General features: G+C 38.5%; 1 protein-coding gene across 2 annotated transcripts in view; it reads right to left on the reverse strand.

Annotated features, from left to right (window-relative positions):
- The window catches only part of HPS3 (HPS3 biogenesis of lysosomal organelles complex 2 subunit 1), a 178,374-nt gene that overhangs the window by 50,185 nt on the left and 113,530 nt on the right, over positions 1–14,659 (reverse strand). The window lies entirely within an intron of this gene.

Here is a 14,659-nt window from a genome sequence, read left to right on the forward strand (position 1 = left end):
ACAGAAGAGTCACTAGAGAGGGAGGGATAAAAATAAAAACAGCCATTTTCCGCTGAAAAAATTAAATCCACATCCAAAAAAATAAGTTTTTCTCATAATTGAAAAGAAAAAACTTAAAACATAAGCAGAGGAATCAAACTGAAACAGCTGCCTGAAGAACTTTTCTACCAAAAACTGCTTCCGAAGAGGCAAAACATCAAAACGGTAGAATTTAGTAAATGTGTGCAAAGAAGACAAAGTTGCTGCTTTGCAAATCTGATCAACTGAAGCTTCATTCTTAAAAGCCCACAAAGTGGAGACTGATCTAGTAGAATGAGCTGTGATTCTTTGAGGCGGAGCCTGACCCGACTCCAAATAAGCCTGATGAATCAAAAGCTTTAACCAAGATGCCAAGGAAATGGCAGAAGCTTTCTGACCTTTCCTAGAACCAGAAAAGACAACAAATAGACTAGAAGTCTTCCTGAAATCTTTAGTAGCTTCAACATAATAATTCAAAGCTCTTACAACATCCAGAGAATGTAAGGATATCTCCAAAGAATTCTTAGGATTAGGACACAAAGAGGGAACAACAATTTCCCTATTAATGTTAGAATTCACAACTTAAGGTAAATATTTAAATGAAGTCCACAAAACTGCTTTATTCTGATGGAAAATCAGAAAAGGAGACTCACAAGAAAGAGCAGATAATTCGGAAACTCTTCTAGCAGAAGAGATAGCCAAAAGGAACAACACTTTCCAAAAAAGTAGTTTAATATCCAAAGAATGCATAGGCTCAAAAGGTGGAGCCTGTAAAGCCTTCAAAACCAAATTAAGACTCCAAGGAGGAGAGATTGATTTAATGACAGGCTTTATACGGACCAAAGCATGTACAAAACAGTGAATATCAGGAAGCTTAGCAATCTTTCTGTGAAATAAAACAGAAAGAGCAGAGATTTATCCATTCAAGGAACTTGCAGACAAACCTTTATCCAAACCATCCTGAAGAAACTGTAAAATTCTAGGAATTCTAAAAGAATGCCAAGGCAGAACATACAGTGATCCGAGATGTCATCGCAGAAAATGCAGCATGTCTGCAGAACGAACAGAACCCATGAAGGAACTGTTAGACATAGCGCTTTAACTTTGCAGCTCTGTTCTTCAAACAGAGCTGTGTTCTGGCTGCACTGTTTGTGTTCCAGAACACAGTGCATCGATAGCAAAGTGCTGTTTGAAGTTAACAGTCAAATCTGCAGTAGCACTGTAAAGCAGCAATGCATTGATTATTAACTGGCTCTGAGAGTTTTTCAAATCCTCCCCTAGCCTTTCTCAGTCTGCAAAGCTGTTTGTTCTGAATGTAAGACATTCTTATGAGCATTGCACCTTTTTATTACTACATTTACATCTATGTTAGACCAAGAGAAAAGGAAACAAATTTATTCAAGAGACATTTTACAATTTTTTTTTTTTTTTTGTCTGCAGCTAATTTGCAATGCAATTTTCAACTACTGTGCTATATTATAAAACATTAACAATGGTTTTATTCTTTAGTTAACCAACACATTGCAATTAAACTGGTGCTTTAGTGTAACTGCCTAATTTAAAATTTTATTTTATTTAAAAATGGCCTGCAGAAAAGTTTTCACAAAACAAATCTCATCGCAGAAAGTGAAAAAAATTCCTGCCTCCAAGAGCATTTATGAGAACACTATGAAATATAATTCTTCCAAACTCGATAATAAATCTTCCTAGAAACAGATTTACAAGTCTGTAACATAGTATCAATCACTGAGTCAGAGAAACCTCTATGACTAAGCACTAAGCGTTCAATTTCCATACCTTCAAATTTAACGATTTGAGATCCTGGCGGAAAAACGGTCCTTGAGACAGATGGTCTGATCTTAAAGGAAGTGGCCAAGATTGGCAACTGGACATCCGCACAAGATCTGCATACCAGAACCTGTGAGGCCATGCTGGTGCTACTAGAAACACAAATAATCAGTTCAATCTATCCCTGCAGTTTTAACTAAGCTTAAAGCCTATGGCAAATACTCCAATTTTTCTATAAATCATTCGAAATCAGAACTTTTGAATTGCGGACTAGATAAAGATAAAGCTAATCTTCAGTTAATTACTCAAAACACTAATTTAAAAATAACTTCAAATACCATAAAATATTTGGGAATTACCATAGCAAATAATCAAAATGAACTAGTTAAACTAAACTATGACAAATTGTTTCAAGAAACTCAGATGGAAATAAACAGATGGAAAAATAGACCTCTCTCTTGGTTAGGTAGAATCCAAGCCGTAAAAATGACTATTCTACCGAGACTACTATACTTATTTCAGACACTGCCAATCCCTCTATTTACCTCTTATATTACTAAGTTTCAATCTCTATTAAATAAATATATATAGCATGGAACTGCCTCAAGAGTATCTAAAATAACTCTTTACCTAAGGATAAAGGGGGGCTGGGGGTACCCTGTTTATTGAAATATAGGAGGTCATCAATGCTACAAAGAATAGTCGACTGGTGCAAGAATATAAAACAGAAAGAGTGGTTTCAATTAGAGCATAATTTAATAAAAGTTAGACAATTAGGAGGCAACTGCTGGTTACCAATAAAAACATGGCCTAAAATAATGAAAGAATACCCTATTTTAAAAGAACTGCTACGAACATGGAAAACCATTCTTAAATTTAAAAATCCAATTTCAACAACTCCATCCCCACTTACACCTATTATATTAGATGAATCTTTGTCATTTAGTGAATATATATAGGAGAAATCAATATACGAACATTGGAGGACTCATTACCATTTTATGTATTTTTGAATGGAAACACTCTAAAGTCAAAATTAGAATTAACTAATATCGGGGTGTAGATATTTAACCCTTGGTTTAGGTATTTTCTGCTTAAATCTTTTTTTACTACACATCCAAAGAAACAGGATTTAACTAGACAAAGGCCCCCTTTTGAATTATTTTGTTCAGGAAAATAACCAACAAAAGGCAAAATAATAATGACAGCTACAACTTCTGAGTTACCATCATACACTAAAGTATGGTCATGAGAACTTATAATACCCCCTACAAGGAGAGAATAGAATATAATTTTTCAATGTCATGCCAAAGCTTCAATATCAAGAAACAAATTATAATTTATTGATGAGGTGGTATTTAACCCCTAACAGGGTTAAAGCAATATTCCCTAACTCCTTGGAACAATGTTGGAGAGAATCTGGAGAGATAGGTACGTTGTTATACATATGGTGGCTATGCCCAATAATATCTAATTATTGGTCGTTAATAATAACAGAGATAAATAGATTATCATCAATACAACTACCTTTAGAACCGACAACAATTTTATTGTATAAACCAACACTAAAATTATCAACAGTATATGACAGAGCATTGCATATCCTTTTGAATAGTGACAAACAGATAATACCAAGACTTTGGAAACAGAAAAGAGCTCCGACAATAACAGAATGGCAATCACAAATACAATACTCAATATCAATGGAAAAGCTACATTATCAATTGATGGATCAGATGGATATATATTATAATATATTAATGTTTTACAAATAAAAGTATAGGATCACATTAGCGGTATTAGATCAAAATGAGCATAGAGAAAATATGAAATGTGAAGGAGATTAACCCGAGAGTATCCGAGAGTGCTAATGACGGCTCTGAGCCATCACAGACTTTCCCATTTTGGTGCTAATGACGGCTCAGAGCCGTCACTAGCACTCTCCCAACTTGAGGGAGATCTGGGGGCTCCCACCCGCTCCTACCCCGGCAATCTTGCCTGTGAAGTGACAGGCATCGCTGGGGCATCACATTTTGTGCGGTGACGTCACGCGCAATGACGTGATGACGTCACCGCCCAACTTTATTAACAATTTGTCAATACAAAGTATAGGGAAAGGGGGCATGCTGCTTAGAAGCCTGCATCTCAGGCATCTAAGCAGCTACAGACCCCCAAGACCCACCATTGGAAAGATATTCGCCTAACCTTTCCAATGGTCACAAAATAAAAAAATGAATTAAATCAGCTTAGCACCCAGGTGGAAAAGTGCTTAGCACTCAAAGGGTTAATTAAAATTATATATTGCTGAAGATGCTATATTATTAGTTCATTTTTTCTACGATTATAAATATTCAGAGTTATTTTTCGTTAGGCTTTATATATACACTTTATAACAATAATGCATTAATTAGGAATTTAAAGGAAAAGCTACCAGATGACAGCAATGGATTTCATGGAAATTTATGGGGTCTTTTTCTTTTTCCTTTTGTGGACTATCAAGAACTTTAATAATTTAAAAATAAGGAAAGATACCTGGTGGATACCAGAGTTAAATTTGACTCATTATGTTTTGTGCTGTTTATCTCTATTATCTATATGTTAAAGTGTTGAATAAAGCCTTAAAAAAAAAAAAAGAAACACAAATGATTGTTCCATGATGATCTTGGAGACCACTCTTGGAAGAACAATTAGAGGCGGGAAGATATAAACAGGTTGGTAAAACCAAGGAACTGCTAACGCATCTACCGACTCCGCCTGAGGATCCCTGTACCTGTGAAGTTTCTTGTTTAGATGAGAAGCCATCAGATCTATTTCTGGAAGACCCCACATCTAAACAATCTGAAAAAACACATCTGGATGGAGAGACCACTCCCCCGAATGTAAAGTCTGACGGCTGAGATAATCCACTTCCCAATTGTCTACACCTGGGATATATACCGCAGGAATTAGACAAGAGCTGGATTCTGCCCAAGAAAGTATCCAAGATACTTCTTTTATAGCTAGGAGACTGTGAGTCCCACCCTGATGATTGACATATGCCACAGTTGTGATATTGTCTGTCTGAAAACAAATGAATAGTTTCCTCTTCAACAGAGGCCAAACCTGAAGAGCCCTGAAAATAGCACAGAGTTCTAAAATATTGATTGGTAACCTCGCCTCTTGAGATTTCCAAACCCCTTGTGCTGTCAGAGATCCCCAGACAGCTCCCCAACCTGAAGGACTTGCATCTGTTGTGATTACAGTCCAGGTTGGACGAACAAAAGAAGCCCCTTGAACTATATGATGGTGATCTAACCACCAAGTCAGAGAGAGTCGAACATTGGGATTTAAGGATATTAATTGTGATATCATTGTATAATCCCTGCACCATTGATTCACCATACAAAGCTGAAGAGGTCTCATATGAAAACGAGCAAAGGGGATCGCGTCCAATGCTGCAGTCATGAGACCTAATACTTCCATGCACATAGCCACTGAAGGGAATGATTGAGACTGAAGGTTTCGACAAGCTGAAACCAATTTCATTCGTCTCTTGTCTGTTAGAGACAGAGTCATGGACAATGAATCTATCTGGAAACCTAAAAAGTTGACCCTTGTCTGAGGAATCAAGGAACTTTTCGGTAAATTGATTCTCCAACCATGTCTTTGAAGAAACAACACTAGTTGATTTGTGTGAGATTCGGCAGAATGTAAAGACTGAGCTAGTACCAGGATATCCTCCAAATAAGGAAACACCGCAATGCCCTGTTCTCTGATTACAGAGAGTAGGGCACCGAGAACCATCGAAAAAATTCTTGGAGCTGTCGCTAGGCCAAATGGAAGAGCGACAAATTGGAAATACTTGTCTAAAAAAGAGAATCTCAGAAACAGATAGTGGTCTGGATGAATCAGAATATGAAGATATGCATCCTGTAAGTCTATAGTGGACATATAATGACCTTGCTGAACAAAAGGCAGAATAGTCCTTAAAGTCACCATTTTGAAAGTTGGCACTCTTACAAAACGATTCAAAATGTTCAGATCCAGAACTGGCCTGAATGAATTTTCTTTCTGTGGGATAATAAATAGATTTGAATAAAACCCCACACCCTGTTCCTGAAACGAACTGATATGATTACCCCTGAAAGCTCTAGATCTGAAACACACTTCAGAAAAGCCTGAGCCTTCACTGGATTTGCTGGAACGTGTGAGAGAAAAAATCTTCTCATAGGAGGTCTTACTCTGAATCCTATTCGATACCCTTGAGACAATACTCTGAATCCAATGATTTTGGACAGAATCTGCCCAAATATCTTGGAAAAAGTTTAATCTGCCCCCCACCAGCTGAGCTGGAATGAGGGCCGCACCTTCATGCAGACTTGGGGGCTGGCTTTGGTTTCTTAAAAGGCTTGGATTTATTCCAAATTGAAGGTTTCCAATTGGAACCAGATTCTTTGGGGGAAGGACTGGCTTTCTGTTCCTTATTCTGTTGAAAACGATTAGAAGCTTTAGATTTAACATTAGATCTTTTATCCTGAGGCAAAAAAACTCCCTTCCCCCCAGTGACAGTTGAAATAATGGAATCCAACTGAGAATAAAATAAATTGTTACCTTGGAAAGAAAGAGATAGTAATCTAGACTAAGATACAATGTCAGCATTCCAATATTTAAAGGGACACTGTACCCAAAAAAAATTCTTTTGTAATTCAGAAAGAGCATGCAATTTTAAGCAACTTTCTAATTTACTCCTATTATCAATTTTTCTTCGTTTTCTTGCTATCATTATTTGAAAAAGAAGGCATCTAAGCTTTTTTTTGGTTTCAGTACTCTGGACAGCTCTTTTTTATTGGTGGATGAATTTATCCACCAATCAGCAAGGACTACCCAGGTTGTTCACCAAAAATGGGCCGGCATCTAAACTTACATTCTTGCATTTCAAATAAAGATACCAAGAGAATGAAGAAAATTTGATAATAGGAGTAAATTAGAAAGTTGCTTAAAATTTCATGCTCAATCTAAATCACGAAAGAAAATTTTTGGGTACAGTGTCCCTTTAAGCTACAAAGCTCTTCTAGCTAAAAACATAGATTTAACATCAATTTTGATGATATCAAAAATAGCATCACAGATGGGGGGCGGAGCCAAGCTGTGCTGGGACATGGCTGTGAATTTGTAGAGCTCCGGTGATGTTACTGCTCACTTAACATAAGACTCACAGGTGGAGACCCTAACTTCGCTACACTGGATCCCTAAAACCTTCTGACGGGCACCGTGAGCTTTAGGAAGACACTCTTGCACTGTATAAGAGAACGGCTAGATCTTATTCATAACGGAGGTCCGGTCGCCATCTTGGATTTTCCCGGGCAGGTCTGGAAACATTCCTGCTTGTTTGAAACAAGCCCAAACTCTGTAGGAACTGAAAGGAGGTGATTACCTTCGGACCTCCAGCCAACGAATCAGCCGCTGGTGACCCGTTAAGGAGAGGAGCAGACATAGATCGACCGCAGGCTCACTACACCGGGCCACGCGGTACACCCGCTCACATAAGGTAAAACTGCACCGCAACTTTCTATAACTGTGGGAGAGACTGTTCATATAGGAGGCCAGGTCTAGCTTCTAAGACACCCAAATCTGATCGATACCTGGCTGTCCCTGCCTTAGTCATAACATGGGAGAGTGAGGTGCGTGTCAAATCTTGCTAATACCCTATTAACCCCTTAATTGCTGCACGCCAAGCTCCCAGAGGCATCTGATACCTGGGCTACAGGAGGTTCAGCAGGGTGAGATCAGGCCAAAACACAGGGAGGATACTGTAAACTTGGAAAAAGAAAACAGCTTTTCTACCCTGTTCATACCTGTCAATAGAAGTGTTTTTTATTATCAACTGCAGCAATTTTAAAAGCCTGAGAGGGTGCTTCAATTTGGGCATACCGTTGTGGGAAGATCATATTGCCTAAAACTGATCTGTTTGCTTTGGGGGCAGTGATTTCTGTTGCTCCTGCTGGGACTCTGTAGCCATTTCTTTCATATACGGCTGACCATTATCTGACCTGCCTCCATAAGACTTTTGCATAAGAATCTGTCCTACCCTTTTAACACGAACTACCATTATGTCCCAACGCAAGGGTCCTAAGACAGACAAGAGCAATAAATTACCAGTGACCACACCATCTGTGTCTGCATTCTTTCACTCTACAGACTCAGGCCTCTCAGAGCAATTACAATCGCAAGACAAACCTACAACAGATATGCAGGCGGAATCCCTGCCCTTGCAACATAACTCTCTATTGGCCCTGCAGTCACAGATTGCTGAACTCCCTTCCAAGAATGACCTTGAATCCCTTAAATCTTTCATCAAAGGCAAAATGAGGGAGCTCAGGAAGGACATTACTGAAATGGGCTCTAGACTGGACTACCTTGAGGAGGGCCAAGACGCTCTTAACACCATGGTAAGCTCAAATACACAACAACTTTCAATACAGGATTCCATGGTGCAGTCTTTGCAGGAGAAACTTGAAGATCTGGACAATCGTGGAAGGAGGAATAACCTCAGGATCAGAGGTATTCCTGAAGATGTCCCACAGGATCAGTTGAAAACATACATCACAGATTTGTTTCACTTTCTAACACCAAGGTCACCACCACTCCAAAATGATGATATCGAACGGCTCCACAGAGCACTCAAGCCCCCATCTAAACCACCATCTCCACCACGAGATGTGATTCTGAGGTTTCTAAGGTACACTACGAAAGAGGAGCTGTGGCAAGCAGCGAGAGCAAGGAGAACCATCACATTTAAAGGCCACAACATACAAATTTTCCAAGACCTTAACCCGCAAACCATCCAGCGGCGCAAAGAGATCAGATTGCTTACCAAAAGTTTGCAAGAAAATAATATTACATATCGGTGGGGATTTCCATTTAGTTTAATCATCACTCACAATGGTTCCCAGATTATTTATAAGTCCTTCCAAGACCTGGACAACTTGTCCAAGAAGCTAAAGATTAATATTGTTCCTCCTGAAGAGGACGTTCTGGAACTTTCATCTTCAAGACAGGACAATAATCGAGACCCCCCAAGGGAACAGCGACTGCAGTGGATCAAGTCACAGTCCAAAAGAAGGAAAACGGAACCATCTACATCAGACACTCCTTGAATCTATTGCAGATGATGTGTGCTAAGAAGCCTAGACTTTGCTATTTTGGACTAAACCCATTCTGCCTATCAGACTTTAGCTCGATCATGTGAGGTCGTTAGACTTTCAGTAATCCTTTTCTTCCACGAGGACTCTGAACTTAGGTAATGGGTAAGAACCAAATGGCTTACACACAGCTTAATATAGTATTAATAAATATGTTATGATGTATTGCTTGCATTTTAGTCCCTAAATGTTTGGGTCAATCATAGTTAGCGAATTGTATTAGAGATTGGGGTCATGTCTTTTTCCCACCCCCATCCCTGTTTCACACTCACCATAAGTCTCCACTTTGTGTCTTTATATAGCACTTATATTGCTACCAAGAGCGTTAAGTAACACCGTTTACCCCCCTGCCAAGATGTGTTTTCTTTGGAAGATCACAAGATCTTGAGTCAGAAATATATCCCATAACTTGGTCAGACCACTCCATGATTAGTTGTACCTTTAACTTTCATATCAACACCTCTCAGTCGAGGATCTGGAGACTAGACGAATCTCTCCTCAAAGACCCCTTAACCCAGATCCAACTTACTAAGTCCATTGAGGAATATTTTGAACTGAATGCTAACTCCAATAGCTGCCCACAACACATCTGGAATGCCCATAAATGTGTCCTTAGAGGAGAGCTGATAGCAATTAAGGCCGCTAAAATTAAACAAAATCAGAACTGCTTAGCCTCACTGTTAGCAGATTTAAAAAAACTTCAAGATATTCACAAAAGATTTCCCAAAGATCGCTCCCTCCTTAGCAGCTTAGAACACAAGCGAGCACAACTTAACCTGTTTCTGGGGGTTGAGGCCAAGCGCAATGCGCTATTTCTTAAAAAACATTTCTATGAAGTAGCTAATAAACAGGGCAAGCTGTTGGCAAGACAGTTGAGGAAAAAAGTGCTCAACAGGTATATTCTACATATAAAAGATGATAAGAGGAAAGATTGGTACACATCAAAAGACATAACATGCAATTTCAGACAATACTATGAGTCACTGTATAACTTAGACCGGACTACCCCTTCTCCTTCCCTCACAGACATGCAAAACTACCTGAATCAGTTACACATCCCGGGAATATCCGAGGAGCAGAGGGACAACCTAGATGCACCCTTCTCAGCTGAGGAAATTAAGCTAGCAATTAAATCACTTAAAAAAGGGAAGTCTCCGGGTCCAGGCGGCTTTGGTAATGCTTACTATACCACATTCAAAGACCTCTTAATACCACATCTCCTAACATACTTTCAAAGCATAGATGAAAACAAAGCGTTTCCCCCTCTAGCACTACAAGCTCATATAACTCTGCTCCCAAAACCAAATAAACCTACTACATCAATGCCAAACTACAGACCAATTTCTCTGTTAAACACAGACATAAAGATTTATGCTAAGGTCATAGCCAACAGGCTTAATCTGATTCTGCCTGAGATCATACACCAAGATCAGCTTGGTTTTGTCCCTCATCGCGAAGCTAGGGATAACACTGTACGCAATTTACACTTGATGTGGTATGCCAAATTCAAAAATATCCCCTCTATCTGGCTCTCTACTGATGCCGAAAAGACCTTCGATAGAGTCGGATGGACTTTTCTAGAGATGGCGCTACGAGCCTTTGGGCTCAGCGACAAGACACTACATAGAATTTTTGCACTTTACAATAAACCTAGCGCCAGGGTGGTCCTTAACGGTGTCTTATCAGACCCGTTCTGCATCACAAATGGCACCAGACAGGGTTGCCCCCTGTCCCCCCTGTTATTTACATGCCTCATTGAAACCCTGGCGATTAAAATCAGATCAAGCCCAGGGGTACAGGGATTAGTGGTGGGGGGAAAGGAATACAAGATGTCACTCTTTGCAGATGACATTCTCTTTTCCTTAATAAACCCAGTTGCAACAATTCCATCCCTTATGAAAGATCTGGAATCATTCTGTAAACTATCTAACTTTAAAATCAACCATTCTAAATCCGAAATATTAGGTGTGGCCATAGACCAACAAACAGAAACACTCATAACCAAAATATGTCCATTTAAATGGAGTGGGGAATCCCTGGGATACTTGGGAATACAGCTAGCTGATAGCTCTGACAAGTTATTTAAATTAAATTATATCCCAATCAAGAACATTCTCACGAGAGACCTGTCTTCCTGGACTAGAAAACACCTGTCTTGGCTGGGCAGGATTAACATTGTAAAAATGAATGTGTTTCCACGCTTGTTATACATCATGCAAACCCTCCCTATCCAATTACCCAACGCTTACACTTCTCAAATGCAACGGCTATTCAGTTCTTTTATTTGGAATAGACGCCCCCCTAGGATAAACAAATCCACTATGACAAGACCTACAGCCCAGGGAGGCCTAGGCGTTCCTGATATAGATTCCTATCGTAGATCCATATTTCTCCAAAGAATTCTTGATTGGAGAATACACAAAAATCACAAGAGATGGATTCTATTGGAAGAAGACCTGAATCCTGACACTGACCTGCCTTCCGTGTGTTGGCACCCAAATTCCCAAGTGTTGGGTAGACAGGTAACCAATCCAATCACCCGAGAGACCCTTAAAATATGGGACACCTCTAACATAGTGAATCCATACATTTCCTCATGCCCAGGCCCTTTAACATCGCTTTTACACAATAGCGAGTTTTCCCTGCTATCTTTGATTAAACCCACTGAAACACAGGTTAGTAGTTACGAGGTCTCAGTAACACAAATTATAAATAATGAGCGATTACTCACTCGGGAACAATTGGTTGATGGGGGACATGACTGGGCTACTAACTGGTTCTCTTATAGGAGAGTACATCACTATATCACGACACATCACCAACATGCAAACCTGGTACGCCCCCTAACAAACTTGGAACAGCTATACAACTCCTCACCCCCAATCAAACATAGTCTCTCACGTATTTATAATATTATTACTCAAGCACCCCCAGGTAATTTGCCGCGCTCCATGGAAATGTGGGAGAAGGAGTTAGGGATAATTATTACCCCTCAGACTGCAACTAGCATTTTCCACAATACCAAATCTGTTTCTACATCCGCCTCCATCAAAGAAATAAATTACAAAATATTACATGGCTGGTATCTGACTCCTAAAAGGTTATATAAATTGTTCCCAAAGACCAGCAATCGCTGTTGGAGATGTGGACATGTAGGCAGTAATATGAGCCACATGTGGTGGTGGTGCTCTCAGATTAACACGCTATGGCGTAATATAATTAGTGAAATTGAGAACATCTTCCAGAATCTTCTCCCTTTAGATCCCTTGGTTTGGCTGCTGAATAAGCCTATTAAGCTACCGCAGACACACTTTAAACCACTATTGAAAATTATGATAAATAGTGTTAAGGTTTTGATAGCTCAGAACTGGAAATCACACGAGGTTTTCTCTGTGAAACTCTGGCAGAATAAAGTCACAGATATGATAGAAATGGAGGAGTATGGTTCATACTAGGGTTGCACCGATACCGATACTAGTATTTGCATGAGTACTTGTACTCGTGCAAATGCACCGATACTTAAACCGATACCTCCACTTCCTACCCATATGCTATCTTGTGGTGTTTTTTCAAACTGCATGTTGCCATTTCATTTTAAACTGAAGTGGAGACTAAACTAAAAATTGTTTACTACTGTTCTGCCAATACACATTGCTGTTATTTGTATTATTGTAGTAGAGATCACTGTACCTCGTTCAGACAAACCCCTGAAGTACTGGGCAGTTAATAAACAGATTTCCAGATCTTGCTAAAATGGCCCAAAAATATCTTTCTGCACCTTGCAGTAGTGTGGAAAATGAGACTGTTCAACTTAGAGTCGAACCTCCATACAAATGTCAGATTGATGTTATATAACAGCCCTACAACCCAATTGTATCACCCCTTTAAATGTAATATTTTATTGTAATATTTTTTATTTATAAACATGTTCAGTGAACTTTGTGACAAATAAAACTTTTATTATTTCATAATGTATTTTGAATTACAAACCTTTATAATTATAAAGAAGGAATCTTAAATAATTAGTCTGTATTGTGCTTGGTAAACTGTCACAGGACATTAAAAAAAAAAAGTATTGGTAATTGGTATCGGCGAGTATTTGAAAACAAGTACTCGGTCATAAAAAAATGGTATCGGTGCAACCCTAGTTCATACCTGTCTGGCAATAGGGAATGTTTTATTGAAGCTCAACAAACCTGGGAACAATATATTAAGAGAATTACTATTAGAAGTCCTAATCCCCCCCTTGACATTAAATGAGAGCGTATATACCGTAGATCATAGCCATTACTGGCTTACTTTGAAGACTGGTACAGCTATTAAGCTTTCGAATTACTAACACATTGGATTATTTACTAACAGATTAGGTTTATCAAAATGGACAGACATTGAGACACTGAAGTTCTGTTAAAACTAATTTATAAAAGGTTAAAATGAGAATCCGTGATACGTGTTTAATCATACTTGATTGCTTTATTCCTTATAGCAATAATGTGTATTATAATGTTTGCTAGACAAATGTCATTTGTCATTACTGTATAATTATGCATTATCTTGTATGTTGTATTACGGATCCTTAATAAAAAGATTTTGAAAAAAAAAAAAATAGCATCACAGTTAAAATGATTAGCATATTGAAGAAAGCGAACAATGCTAGATAAATCAGAATCTGTTTCCTCTTGCGCTAAGCTTTCCAACCAAAACTTGATGCAGCTGCAACTTCAGCCATAGATATAGCAGGCCTAAGAATATAGCCATAAAATAAATAAGCTTTCCTTAGATAAGATTCAAGTTTCCTATCTAAAGGATCCTAAAAAGAAGTACTATCTTCCATAGGAATAGTAGTACATTTGGCAAGAGTAGAAATAGCCCCATCAACTTTGGGGATTTTTTCCAAAACTCCAATCTAGCAGCTGGCAAAGGATACAACTTTTTAAACCTAGAAGAAGGAATAAAAGAAGTACCAGGCCTATCCCATTCCTTTGAAATCATATCAGAAATAGCATCAGGAACTGGAAAAACCTCTGGAGTAACCACAGGAGGTTTATAAACAGAATTTAAACGTTTACTAGGTTTAGTATCAAGAGGACTAGATTCCTCAATATCCAAAGTAATTAACACCTTTTCTAACAAGGAACGTATATACTCCATCTTAAAGAGATAAGTAGATTTGTCAGTGTCAATATATGAGGTAGGATCTTCTGAATTAGATAGATCCTTTATCAGAGGAGGATAATTCAGTATATTGTCGGTCATTTGAAAATTCATTAACTTTATGAGAAGTTTTAAAAGACCTTTTTACGTTTCTTAGAAGGCGGAATAGCAGACAAAGCCTTCTGAATCGCATCAGCAATAAAATCATTTATATTCACAGGGATATCATGTACATTAGATGTTGAAGGAAGAACAGGCATTGTACTAGTACTGATGGATACATTATTTGCATGTAAAAGCTTATGATGACAACTGTTACATACTACAGCCAGAGATATAATCTCCACTAACTTACAACAGATACACTTAGCTTTGGTAGAACTGTTATCAGGCAGCAGGGTTCCAAGAGTTGTTTCTGAGACAGGATCAGATTGAGACATCTTGCAAATGAAAGAGAAAAAAACAACATATAAGGCAAAATGATCAATTTCCTTATATGGCAGTTTCAGGAATGGGAA

The sequence above is a fragment of the Bombina bombina genome, chromosome 4 (genome assembly GCF_027579735.1).
Source record: "Bombina bombina isolate aBomBom1 chromosome 4, aBomBom1.pri, whole genome shotgun sequence".
Classification (NCBI taxonomy): domain Eukaryota; kingdom Metazoa; phylum Chordata; class Amphibia; order Anura; family Bombinatoridae; genus Bombina; species Bombina bombina.